Source organism: Nannospalax galili, unplaced genomic scaffold (assembly GCF_000622305.1).
Source record: "Nannospalax galili isolate Female #2095 unplaced genomic scaffold, S.galili_v1.0 scaffold3, whole genome shotgun sequence".
Lineage (NCBI taxonomy): Eukaryota > Metazoa > Chordata > Mammalia > Rodentia > Spalacidae > Nannospalax > Nannospalax galili.
The window spans coordinates 92582-113533 of NW_008351466.1; the positions used below are offsets into that span (position 1 = coordinate 92582).

The window sequence follows — 20952 nt, forward strand, 5'->3', positions numbered from 1 at the left end:
CCAGGGGGTGGAATGTGATGGTTTGAATGAAAATGTCCCCCATAGGCTCCAAGTATTTGGACATTTTGTCCCCAGATGGTTTTAGAAGGTGTGGCTATCCTGGAGGAAGCATGTCACTGGGGGTGGGCTTAGAGCGTTCTTAAGCCTTGCCAGATTGAGTCACTCTATTGCTTCCTCTGCCTGCATGATGATGTGAGAGCTTCACTTCAGCTGCTCCTGCTCCAGCCACCTCCAGCCACCATGCCTCCCTGCAACGACAGACTGTAATTCCCCTGGAACCATAAGTGCAAACAAATTCTTCCTTCTATAAATTGCTTGGGTCAGTGTTTCTATCACAGCAACAGAAAAGTGACTAATATAGGGCATAAAACATTAGATAGGCTCTGATATTTAAAAATAGCAGTAAGTTTAGTATTAATTTTGTCTTGACAGAGTTCTTCCAAAATAAATCAGTAAAGAAACTTCTGAGTAAAACTATACCTCATATCAACTGCATTTAACAGATAACTACAGAATATTCCATCCAATAGATAAGGGATACACATTCTTCTCAACAGCCCATGGAATCGTCTCTAAAATTGATCACATTATAGGCCACAAAACAAGCCTTAACAAATACAATATAATCAGAATAATTCTTTGTATCAAACCAGATCATAGAATAAAACCAGAAACCAACAGCCAGAAAACCCACAGAAATTACACAAATACTTGGACACTGAACAATATGCTTTTGAAGAAATCGGGGGAAATTTAAAATTCTTACAGTCAAATGAAAATGATAACACCACATACCAGAACCTCTGGGATAGCTAAGAGGAAAGCTTATAGCTGTACAATGCCTGCATTTATAAAATCAGAGAGATCTCAAATAAGCTGGGCGTGGTGGTGCACACATTTGATCCCAGTACTCGGGAGACAGGAGCAGGCAGATCTCTGTGAATTCAAGGCCAGCCTGGTCTACACAGTGAGTTCTAGGCCAGCTAGGGTTACAGAGAGATCCTGTCTCAAAAAGACAAAAAATAAAAATCAGAGAGATCTCAAATAAATAACCTAATTGTTTACCTCAAGGTACAAGAATAAGCCAAACTCAAATGCAATACATGGCAATAAATAATATATATTAGGGTAGAAATAAATAAAATAGATACTAAATGAATAATACATAGAATACATCATACAAAATATTGGTTCTTTGATAAGATAGACAAGATAGATAAACTCTAGCCAAACTAACCAAAAAAGAGAAGACTCAAATTAATAAAATTAGAGATGAAAAAGTAGATGTTACAGCTGACTTCAAAGAAATCCATAGTCTCACAAGAGAATACTTTTAGAACTCATATTTCAAAAAGCTGGAAAATCAAGAATAGATAAATTCCTAAGCACATGTCACCCACCTAATTTAAATCAGTGTAAACAGACTCATAACAAGCAACAAGATTGAGGCAGCAATTAAAAGTTTTCCACAAAGAACCCAGGACTGGATAGATTCACTGCTGATTTCTAACAAACTTTTAAAGAAGAGCCTGTCAACCACTCTTTCTGAGCTTTGGCCCCATTTGTTTCAGGACCGCCAGAGGCAGGACCTGAATGCATGTGTGAACTTCACAGTTCAGGCTCTCCTACATTATCATGCACATGTTACTGGGGTAGGGAGAGGTATGATGAAGCCCAGATCTTTATTTGGGATGAATAATCTAATTAGGGGAAGAAGCAGTCAGGAGGCCAGGATAGCAGAGCAGACAGGGCAATGAAAAAGAGAGGCAGACCTAAGCATGGGGGAGAGGTACCATCGTGGGCCACCACAATTAGATGGGTGGATGGAACAAGGAAGTGATCCAAATCAACAGCATCAGTCCCTGTTCCAAGAAGGATCCAGCCTAATAAAGTAAGCAGAGTCCCTGTCTCAGGATAAGGATGATCCAGGCATATTTCCAACCAGTTTGGATACCAGAGTCAGCATATAAGTAGGGTCTAGACCCACCTTTAGCCATCTTGGGGAGCTTTGAGCCTCTTACTGTGCCCTTCAACCCTGTTTCTGCATCTAGAAATTAGGAGATAGAATTGTAGTTGGCTATGTCCGATTTGGACATTGATGTTCCAGTAGAGGATGGTCTGTCATTGAAGTCTGTGTGCAAAGGGACTGGGGAAGGACCAGGACATTCCCATGTATATTTCACACACAAGGCAGCAATCATGCCAGAGTGCATGAGCACTTTCACAAGAGGCTCCTTTCTCTAAACTTTGGTTAAGCTTGGAGGTTTCATGAGAAAATCTCCAGTCCTGCCCTCTGTCCCCATGACTCAGAGCCCCAAAATCCTTGCAGATAGTCCAGTAGCTGCATTTGTGCATTTTCAGCCAAGGACCCAGGTCTGAAAAAATAATTCTTTAGGGCATGGGTGCCAGCATAGCTCTGACTGCCCAGGGAATAGCTACAAAACTTATGTTTACCTGGAGGTCAGCACAGAAAGTCACATTTTAAAGAAATCTGCATCTACAGGATTTTTAAAAAAGTTTAGTTTACATTGAATATGTATGTATATATGTATGCATGTTAACCTGTATGTATATATGTGTACTGTGTGCTAGTCTGATGCCCACAGAAGCTAGAAGAGGGAGTCAGATCCCCTGGAACTGGAGTTTCAGATTATTATGAGCTACCATGTAGGTTCTGGGAACTGAAGCTCTAAAAGAGCATCAAGTGCCTTATCCACTAAGCCATCTCTCTAGCCCCTATAGCATTTATCAAAGATCTCCTCTGGACCAGAGACTGAGCAATCATCAGCTATTTTCCTTAATGTTGACCAGGCATCTCCATTTCCCGGTAGTAACTATGAAACAGGTGTAAAGACAGAACTTTTGCTAAGAGGCACAGCTGTGACTGTCACAGATCCTTGGGTTTGAGCCTTGTTCTTCAAGAAAGAAGGAAATGACAACAGAGACTATCACACCCCGGCAAGATGCAATCAAGAGACTCTGCATTAGTGTTTGTAGTCCATTGAGTTTCATACCTGTCTGTCCACTCCAGGGAAATGGATTTTCTTCCTGACCATGGCAGAATTCCTCTTAGAACTGAGTTCAGGCCCTTCCTGAGATCTGGATACCTGAGTAGATGTGAGTTTCCTTCAAGTGTTCAGGCAGTCAGAGATCTGGTCAGAGTTTCTTGGAAGGACAGTGTCATATAGAGCAAGGAGGTATTCACTATATAATTCTGGACAGGCAGTGGCATAGGCAGGCACTTGGGCAGAAGAGAGCAGTGATCCAGAATTACAGACCCCATGTGAAAACCAAAGCCTGGAGGCTGTGGGGCTGTGGTGATTTGTCCAGGTCAACTCTGGATACATTTAAAGAGTATAAGCCTTTGTGGGGCTGTCTAGGGTTGGGCTCAGAGTGGAGGCTGGCTTGCTCCAGCATGTGTTTAGGAAGTTACACAGTTTCTCTTTTTTGATAGACTGGACAGTGGGCTGGTGGGGCAAGCTTTTCCTTACAAAGGCGACAGAGATGCTGGAAAGAGAGCAGAAAAAAAGACTTCTGCCAATACCCAGGACTTTCCCATTTGCACCCCAACTCATGTTCCATGTGACTGAGCCAGTTCAATCTCCATAGCTCCATTCAGGGCTATGAACAGTCCACAGCAAAAGGCCTAGCTGTGTAGAAGAGAGAATCGCTGCTGATTATTCCCCCTCACACCAGAATGAGAAAGTTGGGCTTCATCCTAGGGGAGATAAGGAGCGTCAGCCAGCAAGTGCCATAAAGTAAAGGAGGCAGAGGGGAAGGGTGAAGGCCTGTAACCCTCCCCCAAGGCAAAAAGTCACTGTTCAAGAGAGCAACAAGGCAGGCCTGGATCTGGGTGGCAGGGGAGAGTTGAAGAAGAGCAGTGGTGAGGTCCTAGGAACTTCTGTACTGGAGACTGGCTAGAGGTGAGCTCGTGGCACAAGTGAGGGCAATCATCATCTAGCTGTGGCACTGAGGAAATGAATAGACAGAGCAGAGAAGGCAGGGAAAATAGGCGGGGTAGGTGAGAAACCACACTTCCAACTCTGAGCCAAGGAGCTGGGTCTGTGACAGACTGTCTTATGTCGGGTTCTGAGTGTGTGTAGTATAATGGAGAATGTTCAACTGTCCACAAAAGGATCCCAGGGCATTATGAGTCATCAAGGAAGCCCTAGCCTTGTCCTTTTCTTAGTGGACCATGTAGGAAACAAGCAGTGGGGTTCTATGGCAACCTGAGTTCCAGTCAGTCCCCAGCAAGTACCCTGTCTGGTTCCCAGGTGGGTAGGAGCAGGATCCCACAGGTCCATGTCACTTAGGAAATTGAAACTCATGTTACTGTGGTTGTTGTGAGAATCTGTTGTTTCACTGTCAGGGCACTACCAACCCTAGGAAACAGGGTCCTCCTCCGTCATGGCCAAGGACAGTAGCATTGTCGTCTGCCATGGGTCTGTCACACTCACCATAAGTACCAACCACCTACACACAACATACATACCACACTCAACAAACACTATTAACACATAACACACAGCACATACCACTTAATACACATATACAACACATGCATATACAACACCACCATTTAACAAACAGAGCACATACAACACTCAGTCCACAAAATGAACATACATGCACAACACACCTTACACACCTATAACACATAAACAGGATAAACAGCACACATGCATGTTATGGGCACACAAAAGCCTCTCAATGCAGAACACAGACAGGCACGCAGAGCCTCAAGTCCTCTGAGGGACAGTAATATTGAGCATTAACTCCAGATCAAGCTTCACTTGAGAAAGCTCCAAATATTTCGTCCACACTCACTTTAGAGCAAGCACATCTGAGCAAGATGAGTGCATGACCCATCTAGATAAAACACAGCCTTGTTCCAGGTGAGGGAACTCCTAGAACAAAATTGATGGACTGATAGGGGTAAGTGTAAGGGAGGAGTAAATATACATTTAGATGAATGTATGGATATGTAATTGAAAAGTTATGTGGATGGCTGGATAGGTGGGTGGGTGGGTGAGTGAGTGAAAGGATGGATGGTCCCTGTATAATTGGATAGACGTGTTGATGGATGAATACATAGATGTATAATTTGATAGGCAGATAGCATGTATATGTAGACAGATTATGCATGGGTGGGAGATGGTGCAGAAGTCTGAATGGTTAGAGCATAAATGGTAAGTGTTGGTTGAGTAAGGAGACACTTGTCAGTGAGTATGTCAAAGGCCCAAATGGGTTTAAATTTCACTTGTCCATCTAAGAATGGTGTGACTAAGAGTGGAGGCCATATCACAGAGCTTGGGTAAAGTTGACCAGCTATTGGAAGCATCTCCTAATCAGAGGCAAGGGAACAAAGAAGAAAGAATTGCTGAATTTTACCTGCTCATGTTCATGTGTGTGTTTGTGTGCAGGTGAATGTCTAAGAGTTTATGTATGTTTTCAACTCTACGTCTATACGTGAATGTGTCAGTGTGCTGGTGGATGTGTCTGTAGGTGAGCATGTTTGTGTCTGAGTAGCATGTCTGTGCCTAGATTGTATAGGGCTTAGCATGTATCTGCCTGTTTGTCTAAATGTGTCTGGGGAGCCTTTGGCTGCGTCTGAGAACCTAGTGTGTGTCTGTGTCTGTGTGCTGTACATCTCCACCACACCTAATCCCGGGACTCCTTCCTTGTTTCCTCCCAGCACACTGCCAGTGCTGGGCTGCTAAATATTTAAGAAACAGCTCTTAAGGCAAGGGTTTAGAGAGCCCTAAAATTTACATTTTGTCATTTCCACAGGGTAAAAACCTTTTCCTGACTGATTTCTAGTTTCCCAGTCTTTGAAGACAGTCTGGTCAGAGTTACATGTGCACAGCCAACTTGTCAGTGCTGATAGCAGGTCCCAGGATGCCTCAGGCTGGGCTTAACTCTTCACTTGACAAAGCTTCTGTTATCCCATTCCACCTTAGTTCCATGGCCAGAAGTAACTCCTAAGGGATTTTGGGGGCCCTGGCATTTACAAGACAGCCCAGAGAGGCCTTTCTATCTCTGTCTGCCCTGCTGAGATGCACGATGCTGGGTGAAAACACAGAGATACAGCAGGGCTCTCGAGGAAAAGGACCAGGAGCTCCTCAAGATCAGCAGTTGACTAGCTTCAGCCCTAGGGTTCATCCTGTCCCCTAAGCATGGAAGATCTGCCAACTCTTCCATCCATGCTACCTCCAGGAAGCCCTCCCTGTTGCACAGGCCACTAATTAACACAGGAAGCAGCACATTTGCCCTCATGGGTTCCACCGAATATGTGCCAGAGGATCCAAATATGATGAGTAATACCATTTGCTCATCCATTCTAAAAACTGAATCTTTTCTTACCCTCTGTTTGTACCTGTCCTGCTAGATGGTGAGAGTTCAGAGATGGTGATATAGCCTCACTTTCATGGAGGTCATTAGGATGCACCTCCCCCTACTACAAACACTCACTGTTTCATGGCTCTGTGCCTTGACTTTTTCCTATACCCTGTGAGGAGACGTGATCTTACAGGCATGTATTAACAAGCAACAACCCCACCAGGTCTGAATCCTGTGTCAACGTAGTCCACACCAAGTGGGCCTACCCTCCTGCTGCACCCCACTTTGGACTGAAAACACCAGCCCTTCAGAGTACCTCAACTTGACAGGATAGCTCTGACTTGGGCCTACTCCCCTTCTTTTAACCCTCCTGCCCCCTCTCACACACATGAGGATGCAGTACAGGGCTCTCTGCCCCTCTACCCAGGGTTGCTTTCAGAAGTCAGGTATAGTCCTTATCCTCAGAAAGGAGACATCAAGGACCGTACCCTCAGAAGATGGGCTTGGGAGATGATGGCTGCAGTTTCTGCTCTCATCTAAATCTGGCAGCGTGAGATGGTCGTTGCTACAGTCTTCCCCACTCTGTGTCTCACTATCTCTATGTTGGTTATTGGCTCTGCTGCCTTGGCCTGGCTAGAACCTGATCCTTGCTGCTCCTCTTATCCAATCACAGTTTCTTCAGTAGCCATCCTCTGCAGTGAGGGTGTGGCCCTATCTGTCCTGTCTCCAGTCCTCCATGGCTCTCTACTGCCCTCAGGGCCAAGTCCAGGGCCCTAAACTTCTGCTCCGAGTCTAGACTGGTTTTACCTTACCTACCCATTCCCATCCTCTCTAAGCCAGGTTCTGGAGCCCCAGGTCTGTTGCCTTTTTCTTGGCTATCTCCTTGTGGGCTGTCATCATATTTTAGTTCATCTCTGGATAAAATAACTTACATTTGTCTGTACCTCTTTCACTCACAAAATTTGAGTGTCGGATATATATCAGAAAGAATTAAGGAATAGAAAGTGGGTAAGGCTACAATCAAACACACAGAGCATCACATAAGAGGAACAGACAAAATAAGGGAAAGGGCAGACTGGATACAGTCAAGGGCATGGAAAAGGATGGAGAAGTGGAGCAGGAAAGAGGAGGGTATTCTAGTTGCCTGGGGAGAGTTGCGAGGATCAGTGCAACAGTTCAGTAACAGAGTCAAGGGAAGTTTTATTCAGAAGATGGTGTGTGGCTAGAGACCCAAGATTGGTTAGAGAATGAATCACATGAATGAAAGAATTGTGTACTAGGCAACAAATGCAAAGACCTTGTGTTGGAGCACTCCTGAAAGATCTCAAAAGAACAAGAGAGACAGTATAAGCTAAATATAGTGCATCAGGGGCTGCAGAAGTCATGCTTAGGAAATGACAACCTGCCTGTAAGCCTACAGAGTGGTTAAAAGAACTCAGCAGAGGCTTGAAGAAGTGGCCAACAGTTTCTGGCACAGAATGGTAAGAACTCCTCCTTTTATACAAAACTGGTCAAAAGCAGAGCAGGCGAGCCTGGCTCTAAATTTACCTGTTACCCACATCTACCATGACCCACGGCTTTATTCCCATGAACAGTCACTTTCCTGGGGCCTGTTTCTGCCATCTGGGCTGGGTTATGGGGTGACAACAGAGCACTGAAAAGTACCCAGGAATATCCAAGATCCATCTGAGCAAGGAATTTCAATATGCCCACTCATTCACTCACCCATGCTTTAACTCACTCCTACATTTGCCAACTCACTAGTCCATTAACTCATGTACTCACTCACCTACTCACCCAGTTACTCACTCACTTGCTTGTTTGCTCATTCTCTAACTCACCATATATTCAACAAATGTAGCCTAGCCCCACCTACTTCCTGTGCCTAGCAGAAGACGCTGGAATGAATTATTGTTGGCCTTGGGCAGGAAAAATCTGACAAGGATAACTGGGGAAGAAACTCAAAGGGTGGCCAATCTTAGAGGAGGCCTCCCTCCTGGACAGGGAATCAAGCACTCTGCTCCTTCACCTCTCTTCACCTTTAAGGTCACTGATACCATTACTGTTGCAGGTATCTTGGGGATCCTACAGAACCTGGAATCATCTACCTCCCACACCCCTGATCCATGTCCTTAGCTACAAAAGAAGACCACCTGACATGACCTTACAGAGTCATGTACAATGATGACACAAAGCCAGGCTTTCGTGACTCAGCCAGCACCTCAGGCTCTGCTCACCACTGAGCCTCAGAGGTCAGGAGATAGGCACGCGCAGGGCCCAGCTTAGCCTGGCAGACCCTTTCAGGCAGGGCTACAGGAGCAGGTCTCACAGCCAAGGCAACTGAGATGTATAAAAGGGTCACATGTCCTGATCTCATCCTGACAGGAATATGAGGGTGGCTGAGTGGGCTGGAGTTGAGTTTACCTCATCAAGAATTTCCTGACACTAGATGGGCCAGAAGCTGACATCAGAGGGAACCCCCCCCACACATACAAAAGAGAGCTCAGAAAATGAGGAGCCATGTGTCTTCTTAGCCAAATGAGCCTGCAGTATCTGTAAAAGGGAACCAACCATCTAGAGAGCTGACTAAAAGTTACAGCCATCAGACACTTCTGGTTCTCTCAGGAGCCCTCAGACTCCTAACAACCTGTGAGGTCTCCAAGGTTCACATATCTTAACTGTGACTCACAAAGGCCCAGGTTTCTTTTTAGACAGATTTCTAAATGTTTCATGCATGGGGAGACAAAAGCTTCCAATTTTTGCCTACTCTAAACCCCTTTGGTGATAAGACACAGTATATTCACCAAGGCCAATGGAGAACAGGAGGCCCAGAGACAAATGCTTCACTATAGGGGTATGGACAATTTTAGTCAGGTTGGCCTTTAGATCCCTCCACCCTTATACTGGGTATGTCCAGACCCATGGCCCCTGAAAGTCAGTCCAGTGGAGTCTGATAGGGGCTAGAGACCTGATGCACCTGTCTTTCCCTGCTCCAGTGATTTCAGCAGCCAGGTCCCACAAGCTCTCCTCACACCATCCAGAAGACCCCAGGCTTCTTCCATAACTTCACAGCCCAGACTCTGGTTCTGGGTCACAGGAAGTCTCTCATGTCTCCTTCCTCTTCAAGTATCCCAAGAGCTGCAAAGAAAGCAAGATCTAAGAGAAAGTTATATGTAAGGCTTAAAACCCTCTGAGGGCATGGAATGACTGCTACTATATCCACTGCTTGTGAGGTGTTCTCAGTTGACCATGATCTGACACACCCAGCTGCCCTGATTTACCATGAGCACCTGGGAGAAAACCATTAAAAGGAGGACAGAGAAAAGTGTGCTATGGCCTTAAGTACAGACCCATCCAGGCCCTTTAACTTCAACAGCAGAAAAACCAGCTTTAGAGTTACTTAGGTGTGACCTGCAGTTTGGGAATACAGACCAGCCAATGAGTTGAGAAAATGCATTTCCTGCCCCAGTCCTACTTTTTCAGTCCATATCTCCCTCAGGGCCTGGACATTGTGCAAGGCTAGCCCCCAAGGTGAGAACATTATCCCAGCACCTAGAGATTTGACCATCTCCTCTGTGCAATGGGTGCAATCTTAGTAGGTCTAGATAGACAGAATCCTCACAAGATCCAATAGACTCACCTACCACTGGGCTACTCCTTTGAAAGTTCATCTACCCTGACCCCACCATGGCCAAGGCCTGTAGATGCAGACGAGGATCAGAAAGATTCAGAAGGTTCCAATTGCTCCCAAGCTTGGAAGAGAAATGGACAGAAAGAGATTGTGACAGCCTGTGCATATCAATTGGGGACTTGGGGGAGGGAGAGTCTGAGTCCTTCAGTCACATTTGAGTCTTTAGGCACATTCATGAGATCAATTTAACAAGGCAAACTCCTCAGTTTGGTCTACTGCAACAAAAACCTGAGGTCAGAGGTCAGAGGACCACTGAAATAAATACATCACGAAGACAGCATTGCCTGGACTGACAAGGAGGTAGGACCACATGCAGCAACTTGTCAGTCTGATCAGGCTGCTCTTGCCCAGCATTGCCCAGTGGTCCTGCTGAGGCCAGGCTGGGAAAAGTTCTCCTAGGCAGACAATGAATAACTAGGGCTCAAAGTCACCAAGCGCCAAAGAGGGCTGATCTACTCCTGTCTGGTCTCTTTGTTCTTTGACTCCCTCTGGAAAATCTTAAGGTGAAGTGAGGTTTCCAGTTCCCAGTCTTACAGAGGTATCCACTGTGATGATGTTCTATGGCTGGGTCAGGAGCAAGTACCATGAGTTCCTGGGAAGGAGGGGAAGGAAAAGAGGAAGGAGAGACAAGCAGAGGACAGGAGCCCCACGTACAAGAGGCCAGGGTAGATGCTGACTTCAGGAGATCTGTGCATTCTCCTGCTGTGCAGCATGTGCTGAATGCAACAACTGCCAAGATTCAAGAGAGATTTTCCTCCTTGGCACTTCTGCTTAGCATTTGGACAAATAGTAATAGTATTGACCACTGTGCTTTACACTTTACAAACCCTTTAGTAAATTTGTCAACTTAGGATGGACAAGAATGTTCAGTATGGACCATATGTCTCTGGCCCCTACCTGCTCTACACCCAGTTCCCCAAGAACAGCCATAGGCCTTTCTAAAGTGGGAGTCACTCGAAGGAGTACATGCTATGAATTAAAAGGCTTCTTTAGCCTGGGGATATATCTCAATGGCACAGCACTTTCTGGGCAGGTGTATAACCTTAGGTTCACTGCCCAGCACTTTACACATATAGAAAGAAAGGAAGAAAGAGTGAAAAAAAAGAAAAGAAAAGAAAAGAAAGCAAAGAAAAGAAAAAAGGAAAGTCATGGTGCTGCAGGCCTGTAATCGCAAATATTCAGGATGATCACTAGTTCAAGTTATGCCTAACCTACAGATTAAGTCCAAGTCCAGCTTGGGCAAGTTAGTGAGACCTCAAAAAAAATTAAGAGCAGGGGCTAAAACTCATTGATAGAGTACCTGTATTTGTGTAACATGCAAAAGACTTGGTTCAATTAGCAGGTTCAATCAGCAGGGCTGACAAAATGCCCTATTGGCTGATGTGCAGTGTGCACCCTTGTTCCACCTGACTCTTCTCTGGGATCCCATCAGGCTTCTTAAAGGTCCCTGAAGGGACTATGCTCCCCAGATAGGATCTTCCCTTCTTATGAATTCTGAAATAACCATGTAAGGTAGTGTTTATGGATCCCCTAATGCAGACAAAGCTCTGAACTAAAAGAAAGTGGGGACTGTCACATGGAAGGTGTGCTATCACAGAAGCCCTTCTGGGGCTGCTATCCAAAAGCGAATGCAGAGTGGCTCTGAGTATGAGAAGCTGCACCTCAAATCTTGGACCTTAGGCAGCTGACACTGTTATGAGTGATCTCCTGGGTCTGGGATGGTCCTTGATCTCAATCCTACCAGCCTTAATACTTGAGCCATCTTCTTGCCTCCCGTGACCTGCCCATGGAAAGAGAACCCCTAACATGCCCAGGTCTCCCACTAACCCGTGGGAGTGCCTGAGAAAACTATGCCTTGTACATATATACATAAGGGATCATATACATGTACACACACACATACACACACACACACACACACACACACACACACACACACACAATAATGTACTTTTCAGCTCCCTGACTTCTATACCAGTTTGGGAAAAGTGACAGGCATTAATAACACAATTGCTTCTCTGAGCATCTTGGCAACCTCTCACAGCACATGTTCTCAGGTTTTCACCTGCCAGAGCTTTCACAGTGTTGATAAGTGGATCTTAGAAAGGGTTTTAAGCAGGGTATCTGGCTGTGATTTCTGTCATGTGAGCAGTGCTGACCTTCTGGAGGGAAGCTCATGGAAAACCACCTAAATTAACTTCCTGGGATCCAGGAATGAGCGTGACTCTCTAGAAGAAAATAAGAAAATTTTCTGAAAGAGAAAGAGATAAAAGCATCACACACAAAAAGACTTGAGTGGGCCAGAGAGATGGTTCAGTGGTTAAGAGCACATACTGGTCTTCCAGAGGACCTGAGTTTAATTCCTAGCAGCCACATCATGCAGCTCACAACCATCTGTAACTCCACAAGTGTTCAAAATGCAGAGAATAAGTTACCATGGGCTTATTGATAAATCAATAAGGTCCAGTTGATAAATCTACAATGCAACCCCTTCGCCTAAGGCTCAGGAAATATCACAGAAAAGGGAACAGAAACATTGCAAAAGCCAGAGGACCAGGATGCTTGCTGCTAGAGAGTATATTCTACACATGACAGGGAAGCTGCAGTCATAAAATCTTTACAATATGGTTGCCTAAACAAGACCTGCATAATGATGATACCAGATGACATACAAAATGGATTGGGGGGGTGTTCATAAGATCCCCCCTCTATATGGAGAGCTACAGGTAATCAATGGCTGCTAAGTGAGGGAGAATCAGTTTTCTTCAGGGACAAGCTCCCTGATAAGTTATCTAATCCTAAGTGGTCAGTCCTAAGCACATGTACACATGAACACCACTAAATGGTATGTATGTATGTATGTATGTATGTATGTATATATATGTATGTATGTATATGTGTATGATAATAATCATAGTAGAGCTCACAAAATTGAGAGGGGGTAGGGAAGGCTTCAAAAGAGTTGAATAGGGGAGAGGAAGGGATGAAAATGATGTATAGTCCTAGTGTATGAATTTCTCAAAAAAATTTTTTTATACTACAGTGTTAGATCACTTGCCTAGCATATATCAGGCCCTACTTTCAATCTCCAGTACCACAGTGTAAAAACTAAACATGAATTCACCTTAGGAATTAATGACTTCCATACATTTGCACAAGAAAAATGAAGACATATGTCCACAAAAATAAATGCACAAAAATGTTCACAGCAAATGTCATCCATAACAGCCCCCAAACTGGAAATAGCCTACGTGTTAATCAGTAGGAGAATCAACAAACCAATTATGGTTTATTTACATAATGGAATACTATTCAGAAATTTTTAAAAAACAAATGTTTTGATACCATAATGATAGTCCAGCAATGTTGTATAATTCTCAAAGCATTAATCTGAGTAAAAGTATACACACAAACACACACAAAATACTGTATGACTCAATTTATATGGTATTGTAGACTATTTAAAATTAAACAACTGCTACATAAGAAAACATGCTTAGTTTTCTCTATATGATAAAATCACACATAGTACTCATAAGTATTTTGTGTTTCTATAGTTATGAGACATAACTCTTAAACAAGTACCTCTGAATCCACCATCCAATCTCACTAGAACATTTCAGAATGTTCCAGCCTCTCCCACCCTCCTCAAAATGTCTGTATTCTGAATTTTTTTTCTCTCTTTTAAAAAGTAGCTCTACCTGTGCCTGGTGAGCAGCCCTGTAATCCCAGCTATTGCAGAGGCTGAGACAGGAGGGATGAGTTTAAGGCCTTCCAGTATTACAAGACCAGCTTAAGCAACTAAGTGAGAACCTGTTTCAAAAGGACTGAAATGGTTTCTATAGGGATGGCTACTATAAGCATATTGTTTATAAATCCTAGAGATGAAGTATGAAAATATTTACCTTTAAAAGACAATGCCAAACTTGGTCATTATTTAGACTTTTAATTTTTTATTATATTTTATTTTTACTTTTGTGTATGTGTCTCTGTCTGTGCATATGCGCATGTAAGTACAGGTGTGAGAGGAGGCCAGAGGCCTCAGATCCCCCTGGACCAGGAATTACAGGTGGTTGTGACCCTCCTGTATGTGCCTAACCGCTGAGTCACCTCTCCAGTCCCATACATAGCCTTTTAAAATTTACTTATGACTTTTCTACAATAAATTCAGTTTACCATGAATAACGGTCCAGGAGCCCACTATAGACCTTAGGCTACTTAGGATTTTTAATTGTTAGGGTAGAAATACTTAAGTAGATGGTACAGTAAGAGAGTTGAAACTTACCATCCTCTCTGGTTCCTGGTGATACCTAGCATGACACCACCTCTGGTATCCAGCTGGTACTTTTCAGACAAGGAGCATGAGAACCACTGGGTGGCGCAGGGATACTTCAAGGTGCATGTCGGTAGGAGGGAATGTGGGATGCCGCGAGAGTCCAGTGCTTCTTGGTATGCTTCACAAACGCCCGGAAGCCCCCCAGTGAAGAAAAGGCGCGCTTGGATCGAGATCCTGCAAGAGCTGGGGCTGCTTGTTGGTGGCCGCAGAGATGCGGCAAACGACTGGGTGGACGCCACGTGGGGCTGCAAGGAGGTGGTTCCGAGAGCGCGCACCCTGGATCTCTGCCTTTCTCCAGCCACACATGTGCAGGCCAGGCTGGACTACTCCGAGGTACTAGAGCTGATAACGCGCGGATGGTGAGTAGCAGAGGGGCATACCCTCAGAGGAGCAGGCCACTGGCGCCTGCTCAGTGTGCATTTGCTCAGCCCGCCCAAGTAGGGCGGGCCCCTAGTCTCCTGGGTAAGCCTGGTTCCCTAGGTCCCGCTGGGCGGGCATAGCTGTAGCTGCTGGCAGAGCTCGGGGCTCCGGCTCTCGCCCTCCCACCTTCCCCTGCAAGCAGAAGCAGCTCCCAAAGCTTTTCAACAACTAGCTACATTTGTTGCATCCTAGTATGTGTATGTGCCCACCTACCAGGCCATCGAAGATGTCTTCGCTGCTTATTTCCTGAAGCCCCTATACTAGCTCTGCCACACTGCAAGGGGAACAACTTCTGGGATGTGCTGGGGACAACCTGGCCGGGCTGGCTGGAGCACTTGGCTGAGAGGCTGGCCTGTGCAAGCGGCTCTCTGTAATCCCAGTTGCCATCAAGGTCCTGGGAACAAACCATTCTCCAACCTGAAGAAAGCCTAGAATAAGTTGATCTGAGTCAGGCTCCCTTCGAGAGGCGAGCTTGGTGCTTCCGGCTCTGAGCAGCCCAGCCATGGGCCTAATAGTCCAGTTTCTGGAGGCCCTGATGACCAACATCAGCCAGGGCCTTCAGGAGTGTGCCAGCCTTCCTGAATTCTACTTCCTTATTCCCAAGGTTCAGATATAGCCAACTGCTGGATATCTCCCAGGTCTACCCTCCCTCCACCAGTAGCATGGCTTGCAAGACAGCCCCCTAAGGACTACCCTTGTCAGACCTTTATCCATGTTTGGTATGTGTGTTCTCCCCCAACCCCATTTTGGTGTTTTTAATTAGTATACAAATTAATGGATTTCATTATGGGATTTTCACACATAGTTTTTGTTGATTCTCTTCCCCCACGTCCCTATCCCAATTCCTTGCCCCCTTGCACTACTTCTCCCAACACACTAGCCTCCCTTCTGTTTCCCTGCCACATGTATTTTGTTACCCTACTTTTGTTCCTTTTTTTCTTCCTTTTCTCTGTCCCCAATCCACCCCTAAGACCTCTTTTTCTACTCTGTGGCTTCCTTTCTACTACTACTACTACTACTACTACTACTACCACACGCGTGCACTTTAAAAATTAAAGTTCTCTGTGTTCCCAATTGCATTCCCCAAAGTTTTAAGGAGTACTTAAAGGGAGCTAAAGGCAAGAGAATCTTGTAGAGCTATCAAAGTTTCCCACATTTAGGCTGATGAGATGGCTCAGCCTGATAGCCTAAGTTTGATCCCCAAGCCTCACATGGTAGGAGAGGACCAACTCCTATGTGTCTTCCCCCCAAAATAAAAAAAATGCAATTTTTAAGAGAACTTAATAAAAGCTATCCACATCCACCTATTCCAGGGTAGAGTCTCAGGCATTTTGTGGGATTTGAGATAATGACGGGTGTCAGACTGAACCTCCTCTGGACTGTGCATTAGGGTCCTCCTGGGCAGGGTCACTCAGGTTTTAGCAATCCTCTCCCACCCTTCCCCGCACCTCCCTCCTGCTCCCTCCACATCCCCTTCATCTCTTCCCCCTCTCAGACCCACTCCCTCCTCCTCCCATCCCTTACCCTTCCCATACCCATCCCCAGATGAACTTCTACCACAGCCAGAAGACTAGGGGAGGCAGGTTGATTCTGGAGCATTGCTCAGTTGCCCCAAAAGAAAAAGACTCTCCTGGTGTAACTTGTTTGCAGCACACTTCAGTATGTGTATTTGGTCAGTTTCCATTAAATATACTGTTTGTTAAGTGAGGAATTTCAGATTTAAGGTTTTTTTTTTTTTTAAAGAAAAGAAAAGATGGGCATGGAGGCACATACCTAATAATCCCAAGTCTCAGGATGCTGAGGCAGGAGGATTGGGAGGTGGAGGTCAGTTTAGGCTGCATAAGTTTAGGTAAGCCAGAATTACATACTCTTCTGTCCCAGGAGGAGGGGGTAAAGAGGTCGTATGCCTAAAATTTGAGAACATGAACTTAGACCATTCCAAGCATTGTATTATCCTGTTGCCCGTTAGACATGACTAATTACACAATAGTCATTCTTGGTGAACTTCTGCTTGACCTTAGGAACTTGGCCAAGTGAGGTGGCTGTAACAGCCATTACCAACTCATCACAACCGCACTCAAGATAAAGCTTTTTAGCATTGTTCTAGGTGTTTGGAATTAGAAGGGAGTAAAAGTAAAACAGCCAGGGAGGAGGTCATGTTGCTTAGACACTTCTCCTTTTCCTTCACTCTGAGGGTACCTACCCAAAATCTCCAGTCTTCAAAGAGGAGGTGAATAGAACTTCTGAGTTTAAAGATTCTTGCTTACTTCTGCAAAATATATGACAAATTTGGGAAGTCATGATTTTATTTAAGCAGATTTTTTTAAAACCTGGTGTAGAAAAATACTTAAGCTAGAGATAAATGAAAAAAGACATTTTGAATCGTGAATTTTTCATTTAGTGAAAGTGACTATTAATGTTCTGTAGTAAAACACTCCAATCTTTATGTAAATGTATCTGTCACATAGTGCTTTGACTCACGTGTGTTGTGTGGTAGTGTGAGAAATATAGATCTATATTGAGTTAACCTATTGATTTCCATATACATTTTGTAATTGAACATGAAAATGTCAGAAAGTTATTTTATAATGGAAGAAATATTGCATATATGAAGTATTTCATTGATGCAAGAGGGCATAATTCTACATTTTTACAGCTGTGAAAAGGATGTAGCCTATAGTCATGACTCATCATAGCTGATAGTACTTTTAATTTCTTTTTTAAAGATTTATTTTTATTTTTAATTTTATGGGGAGCTGTGTGCATGTGGATGTGGGTGCCTGTGGAGGCCTCCACAAGGAGGCCTCTGCAAGAACGGTGCATGATTTAAACTACTGAGCCATCTCTCTAGCCCGCAACCATTTTTAATTTCTTTTTCATTTGCTTATTATTACTGTATGTGCATATAATATCTGGGGGGTTCAAGTGTGCCATGGTGTGCATGTGGAAGTCAGAGGACAACTTCTTGAAGTTGGTTCTCTCCTTTCACCTTTTTGTAGTTTCTTTTCTTTTTAATAATTTATTGAGAATTTCATATAGGCACATAAGTTGTTTTGATCAAATCCATGCCCACTCCCTCCCCTCCAACTCCTCCCATATCTCCCATCACTTACATCACTTATTTCTAATAACTTCATGTACTCTTCTTTTTTTAATGAGGCATTTTACTACTCTAACATTCCACCCTCTGAAATTTTTAGTAACCCTAAAATTTTTTAGTAACCCTAAAATTTTTTAAGGACTACATAAGAGCTCCCAAATACTTTGGACATTTTTGGCATTTGGAATGGAGTATATTGGTAAGAGGCCCAAGGACATTTTGACTTTTAGCCAAGGAACTGGCTACTTTTCTTTGGGGTCTTTTTACACTAACTGACTAGCCAATTCCTACCTCCTAGTCTTATCACACCATCCTCTGAAGAGGCTATCCAAATTATTGATAGGGAATCAGGCCGCAGACAACTCTGGCTTCTTCCATGCTGAACAGGGATGCAGGGTGAGGCAGTTGGGGTACCCCTTCAGTGGGTTTATCTAAAAGACTCACAAATTGCATAAGTCTTATCTGTAGGGGGAAAAGAAAGCCCTTTACTGGTGAATAGGAGATGTGAAGAAGTAAAGGCAAGAGTAATTAGCATTAAAAGTTCCAGAGAGGGAACTAGAAAAAAGTCAGAAAGGAGAAATTTCAAATGCTCATATGAGAGTCCATTGGAATTTCTTGACGAGAGCCTCCAAAAGCATCCCTCTATTGAGTTCCTCCTCATTTTTCTTTTGTCTGCCAAAGCTGGACTCGAGAGTGATGGATTCATGATTTGCTTTCAGGTATTTTGATATCTGTTGGAGTGGTTAGAATCAGTGTCAGTTCCCTCTCAAAGGCTTTGAGATAACTGGTGGGAGGTCCTTTTAATAAGATGATGCTATTCAGAAGTCTCTTCTGTCTGAAACAACTACCATCATCACAACTTCAGCTGAGCCTGATCGCTAAACATCGTCACAATTGGGGTTGTTTATGATTGTGCTCATTCATTAAAGGAGGGCCAAGCAGGGCACTGGACCCTCACCAGATTACCCAGCCACTCTTACCAGCCAACTGTATGTAATTTGACCCTAATAACACATGGCCTCCTGGATTTGGGGAGGGATAAACTATACAATCTGGGGAAGGCTAGGAAGAGAAGGCATGATCCATGCTGGGTAAAGACTTTCCAGTGTGCATACCCTCAGGTCATACATACACCTCAGCAACCCCTCAGTTATCTTGGTAAGTAAGCATCAAAGGTCCTGCTCGACCATGGCCGTTTTCAATTGGAAGCATGGAGGAAATGTTTCCTCCGAGTTGACCCTCCTCTTTGTAGACCGAACACTGGTTCAAACCCATCTGGTGGGGTCTCCATGGCCTCCTTGAACAAGAGGACAGGTGACTCACCACAGTTACAGGACATTTTGAGAGATGTTCCATAGTCCCCTGGAACTTAGTTGACCTTGGAGTGCAAGGGACAAAAACTGTCCTTTAAGTCCCTTTGACTACATTAGTATAGGCCTCAAACTATGGCTGTTAAATGTCCAATAAGGTTAGTTCCACCAGTCTGGTACTTTTAATTACCATGTGCTATGTAGATAAAGCTTAGGTTAAAAACCAAATGTTCTCAGATAAACCTTGACTAGATATATATTTTGTTCCCTAAACTAGTTGACTAAACTATGACCTTAGAAAACTTACGATTTTGTGTATATTATTTTTGTCTCATCCTTTATATATCATAACAAACCTACACAGACCTTCATCAGTTGCTTAGGATTTCTCATTTTTTCTATTTTGGAAAATACCTCCATTCCCATATCCTTTTAACATCTTTTACATTCTCATTTTCTTTTTTGTAGTAACTGTAAGGCATAATAATATTAACAAATAAATTTTCCATATGTTGTGAGAATATTTTTCCTGGGGATATCAAGCAATGCTTATTCCCTTTTAAGGTTCTAGTGTCAAACCAATGTTTGATTAAAGTTTTACTGGGGAACCAATGAATTTACTGAGCTTACTTACCGAGGGGTTGCTGAGGAGTATGAATAACCTGAGGGTATGCACACCTGAAAGCCTTTACCCAGCATGGGTCAAGCCTTCTCTTCCTAGCCTTCCCCAGATTATATACTTTATCTTTCCCCAAATCCAGGAGACCATGTGTGACTAGGGCCAAATTACATACGGTTGTCTGGGAAGAGTGGCTGGATACTCCGGTAAGGGTCCAATGACCCTGCTTGACCCTCCTTTAATGAAGAAGCACAACTGTCAACAAGCCCAGTTGTGACGATATTTAGCAATCAGGCACGGCTGAAGTCATGATGATGGTAGTTATTTCATGCAGAAGAGACTGCTGTACAGTATCATCTTATTAAAAGGACATGGACTTTAAAAGGATTTGGTGCTAGGATCCACACATGAGGGAGAACATATGTCTTTTATTTTTCTGAGTCTGTGTTATTTCACTTAGTATAACAGTTTCTAGATCCATCCATTTACCTGCAGATTTCACTACTTCATCTCTCTTTACTGTTGAATAGAACTACATTATGTAAATATACCACTTTTTTGTTAACCACTCGTCAGTTGAGGGGCACTTAGGTTACTTCCATCTCTTAGGTATTGTGAAAAGAGCAGCAACAAACATGATTGTACAAGTGTCTCTATAATAGGATGAGTCCTTTGGGTACATGCCAAGGAAGGGTATAACTGGGTCATATGGTAGGTTCATTTTTAGTTTTTTAAGAGCTCTCCACACTTTTCCATAGGGGTTGCACGAATTTGCAATCCCACTAGCAGTGAATGAGCATTCCAATTTCTCCACATCCTCGCCAGCATTTGGTATCATTTGTTCTCTTGATCCTAGCCAGTCTGGTTGGGGTAAGGTGATACCTTAGGGTGGTTTTAATTTGCGTTTCCGTAATGACTAATGATGTTGAACACTTTTTGAGATGGTTCTTAGCCATCTTTATTTCTTCCTTTGAGAACTCTCTGTTTAGATCTTTAACCCATCTTTTTATTGGGTCATTTGGTTTCTCAAGTCTGTTTTTTTGAGTTCTTTATATATTCTGGATGTTAAACCTCTGCCAGATGTGTCACTGGTGAAGATTTTTTTCCCACTCTTTGGGCTTTCTCTTCATTTTATTG

General features: G+C 43.9%; 1 protein-coding gene and 1 long non-coding RNA gene across 19 annotated transcripts in view; one reads left to right on the top strand and one right to left on the bottom strand.

Annotated features, from left to right (window-relative positions):
* Positions 1–14453, bottom strand: part of LOC108491561 — a 56003-nt gene extending 41550 nt beyond the window's left edge. For 9 of the 11 annotated variants that reach the window (XR_003846268.1, XR_003846266.1, XR_003846267.1 and 6 more), the window contains exons 1-2: positions 14316–14453; positions 9317–9477 (exon numbers count right to left, since the gene is read on the bottom strand). This is a non-coding gene — a long non-coding RNA (uncharacterized LOC108491561). The remainder of the gene's footprint in view (positions 1–9316; positions 9478–14315) is intronic. The other 2 variants (XR_003846270.1, XR_003846264.1) reach the window with 1 other exon arrangement.
* Positions 14381–20952, top strand: part of Zmat1 (zinc finger matrin-type 1) — a 78448-nt gene continuing 71876 nt past the window's right edge. For 7 of the 8 annotated variants that reach the window (XM_029553639.1, XM_029553638.1, XM_029553640.1 and 4 more), the window contains exon 1: positions 14381–14725. The gene's annotated coding sequence lies outside the window, so the exon portion shown is untranslated. The remainder of the gene's footprint in view (positions 14726–20952) is intronic. The other variant, XM_029553636.1, reaches the window with a different exon arrangement.